Source organism: Triticum dicoccoides, chromosome 3B, assembly GCF_002162155.2.
Source record: "Triticum dicoccoides isolate Atlit2015 ecotype Zavitan chromosome 3B, WEW_v2.0, whole genome shotgun sequence".
In the NCBI taxonomy this organism is placed as follows: Eukaryota; Viridiplantae; Streptophyta; class Magnoliopsida; order Poales; family Poaceae; genus Triticum; species Triticum dicoccoides.
The window spans coordinates 103,220,088-103,224,722 of NC_041385.1; positions in this window are offsets into that span (position 1 = coordinate 103,220,088).

The following is a 4,635-nucleotide window of genomic DNA, read 5'->3' on the forward strand; positions in this document are numbered from 1 at the left end:
CTGGGCTCATCATCGCTTCCTCATAGTTCGTAGGTTCATCATGGTCTAGTAACATGACTTCCAGAACATGATTATCGTACCACTCTGGTGCGGATCTTACTCTGGAAGACCTACGAGGTTTGGTAGCAACTTGATCTGAAGTTTCATGATCATCATCATTAACTTCCTCACTAATTGGTGTAGGAATCACTGGAACTGATTTCTGTGATGAACTACTTTCCAATAAGGGAGAAGGTACAATTGCCTCATCAAGTTCTACTTTCCTCCCACTCACTTCTTTCGAGAGAAACTCCTTCTCTAGAAAGGATCCATCTTAGCAACGAATAACTTGCCTTCGGATCTGTGATAGAAGGTGTACCCAATAGTTACCTTTGGGTATTCTATGAAGACGCACTTCTCCGATTTGGGTTCGAGCTTATCAGGTTGAAACTTTTCATATAAGCATCACAACTCCAAACTTTAAGAAACGACAGCTTAGGTTTACTGATGAACCATAGTTCATACGGTGTCATCTCAACGGATTTAGATGGTGCCCTATTAAATGTGAATGCAGCTGTCTCTAATGCATAGCCCCAAAACGATAGTGGTAAACCGATAAGAGACATCATAGATCGCATCATATCTAGTAAAGTATGATTATGATGTTCGGACACACCATTACATTGTGGTGTTCCAGGTGGCGTGAGTTGCGAAACTATTTCACATTGTTTTAACTAAAGACCAAACTCGTAACTCAAATATTTGTCTCCGCGATCAAATCGCATAAACTTTATTTTCTTGTTACGATGATTCTCCACTTCACTCTGAAATTCTTTGAACTTTTCAAATGTTTCAGACTTGTGCTTCATTAAGTAGCTATACCGATATCTGCTCAAATCATCTGTGAAGGTCAGAAAATAATGATACTTGCCACGAGCATCAACACTCATTGGATCGCATACATCGGTATGTATTATTTCCAACAAGTCAGTAGCTCGTTCCATTGTTCCGGAGAACGGAGTTTTAGTCATCTTGCCCAAAAGGCACGGTTCGCAAACATCAAATGATTCATAACCAAGTGATTCCAATAATCCATCTTTATGGAGTTTCTTCATGCGCTTTACACCGACATGACCCAAACAGTAGTTCCACAAATAAGTTGCACTATCATTATTAACTTTGCATCTTTTGGCATCAATATTATGAATATGTGTATCACTACGATCGAGATCCAACAAATTATTTTCATTGGGTGTATGACCATCGAAGGTTTTATTCATGTAAACAGAACAACAATTATTCTTTGACTTTAAATGAATAACCGTATCGCAATGAACATGATCAAATCATATTCATGTTCAACGCAAACGCTAAATAACATTTATTTAGGTTTAACACTAATCCCGAAAGTATAGAGAGTGTGCGATGATGATCATATCAATCTTGGAACTACTTCCAACACTCATCGTCACTTCCCCTTCAACTAGTCTTTGTTTATTCTGTAACTCCTGTTTCGAGTCACTAATCTTAGCAACCGAACAAGTATCAAATACTCAGGGGCTACTATAAACACTAGTAAGGCACACATCAATAACTTGTATATCAAATATACCCTTGTTCACTTTGCCATCCTTCTTATCCACCAAATATTCAGGGCATTTCCGCTTCCAGTGACCATTTCCTTTGCAGTGTAAGCACTCAGTTTCAGGCTTTGGTCTAGCTTTGGGATTCTTCGCGGGAGTGACAACTTGCTTGCGATTCTACTTGAAGTTCCCTTTTCTTTCCCTTTGCCCTTTTCTTGAAACTAGTGGTCTTGTCAATCATCAACACTTGATGCTCTTTCTTGATTTCTACCTTCGTCGATTTCAGCATCACGAAGAGCTCGGGAATCGTTTTCGTCATCCCTTGCATTATAGTTCATCACGAAGTTCCAGTAACTTGGTGATGATGACTAGAGAACTCTGCCAATCACTATCTTATCTGGAAGATTAACTCCCACTTGATTCAAGCGATTGTAGTACTCAGACAATCTAAGTACTTGCTCACTAGTTGAGCAATTCTCCTCCATCTTTTAGGCGAAGTATTTGTCAAAGGTCTCATACCTCTTGACACGGGCATGAGTCTGAAATACCAATTTCATCTCTTGAAACATCTCATATGTTCCATGATGTTTCAAAAACGTTTTTGTAGTCCCGGTTCTAGGCCATAAAGCATGGTGCACAAAACTATCAAGTAGGAATCATATTGAGCTAGCCAAATGTTCACAATGTCTGCATCTGCTCCTGCAATAGGTCTGTCACCTAGCGGTGCATCAAGGACATAATTCTTCTATGCAGCAATGAGGATAATCCTCAGATCACGGATTGAATCCACATCATTGCTACTAACATCTTTCAACATAGTTTTCTCTAGGAACACATATAAAAACATAGGGAAGCAAGAACGCAAGCTATTGATCTACAACATAATTTGCAAAATACTACCAGGACTAAGTTCATGATAAATTTAAGTTCAATTAATCATATTACTTAAGAACTCCCACTTAGATAGACATCTCTCTAGTCATCTAAGTGATCACGTGATCCAAATCAACTAAACCATGTCCGATCATCACGTGAGATGGAGTAGTTTTCAATGGTGAACATCACTATGTTGATCATGTCTACTATATGATTCACGCTCGACCTTTCGGTCTCTGTGTTCCGAGGCCATATCTGTATATGCTAGGCTCGTCAAGTTTAACCTGAATATTTCGCGTGTGCAACTGTCTTGCACCCGTTGTATTTTAACATAGAGCCTATCACACCCGATCATCACGTGGTGTCTCAGCACAAAGAACTTTCACAACGGTGCATACTCAGGGAGAACACTTCTTGAAAATTTAGTGAGAGATCATCTTAAACTGCTTCCGTCAAACAAAGCAAGATAAGATGCATAAAGGATAAACATCACATGCAATCTATATAAGTAGTATGATATGGCCATCATCATCTTGTGCTTGTGATCTCCATCTCCGAAGCACCGTCGTGATCACCATCGTCACCGGCGCGACACCTTGATCTCCATCGTAGCATCGTTGTCGTTACGCCATCTATTGCTTCTACGACTATCGCTACCGCTTAGTGATAAAGTAAAGCAATTACAGGGCGTTTGCATTTCATACAATAAAGCGACAACCATATGGCTCCTGCCAGTTGCCGATAACTTCGGTTACAAAACATCATCATCTCATACAATAAAATATAGCAGCACGTCTTGACCATATCACATCACAACATGCCCTGCAAAAACAAGTTAGACGTCCTCTACTTTGTTGTTTGCAAATTTTACGTGGCTTCTACGGGCTGAGCAAGAACCGTTCGTACCTACGCATCAAAACCACAACGATAGTTCGTCAAGTTAGTGCTGTTTTAACCTTCGCAAGGACCGGGCGTAGCCACACTCGGTTCAACTAAAGTTGGAGAAACAGACACCCGCTAGTCACCTGTGTGCGAAGCACGGCGGTAAAACCAGTCTCGCGTAAGCGTACGCGTAATGTCGGTCCGGGCCGCTTCATCCAACAATACCGCTGAACCAAAGTATGACATGCTGGTAAGCAGTATGACTTGTATTGCCCACAACTCACTTGTGTTCTACTCGTGCAAATAACATCAACGCATAAAACCTGGCTCGGATGCCACTGTTGGGGAACGTAGTGATTTCAAAATTTTCCTACGCACACGCAAGATCATGGTGATGCATAGCAGCGAGAGGGGAGAGTGTTGTCCACGTACCCTCGTGGACCGTAAGCGGAAGCGTTATGACAACGCGTTTGATGTAGTCGTACGTCTTCACGATCCGACCGATCCAAGCACCGAACGTACGGCACCTCCGAGTTCAGCACACGTTCAGCTGGATGACGATCCCCGGACTCTGATCCAGCAGGGTGTCGGGGATGAGTTCCGTCAGCACGACGGCTGGTGACGATGATGATGTTCTACCAACGTAGGGCTTCGCCTAAGCACCACAACGATATGGCCGAGGTGGAATATGGTGGAGGGGGGCACCGCACACAGCTAAGGAACGATCACGAAGATCAACTTGTGTGTCATGGGGTGTCCCCCTGCCCCCGTATATAAAGGAGCCAAGGGGGAGGGGCCGACCGGCCAAGGAGGGCGCGCCAAGAAGGAGTCCTACTCCCACCGGGAGTAGGATTCCCCCCCCCCTTCCAAGTAGTAGGAGTAGGAGTCAAGGAAAGGGGGAAGAGAAGAGAAGGAAGGAGGGGGCGCAGCCCCTCCCCCTAGTCCAATTCGGACTAGGCCTTGGGGGGGCGCCCAGCCTCTCCTCTCTCTTTCCCCTAAAGCCCAATAAGGCCCATATACTCCCCGGCGAATTCCCGTAACTCTCCGGTACTCCAAAAAATACCCGAATCACTCGGAACCTTTCCGAACTCCGAATATAGTCGTCCAATATATCGATCTTTATGTCTCGACCATTTCGAGACTCCTCTTCATGTCCCCGATCTCATCCGGGACTCCAAACTCCTTCGGTACATCAAAACTCATAAACTCATAATATAACTGTCATCGCAACCTTAAGCGTGCGGACCCTACGGGTTCGAGAACAATGTAGACATGACCGAGACACGTTTCCGGTCAATAACCAATAGCAGAACCT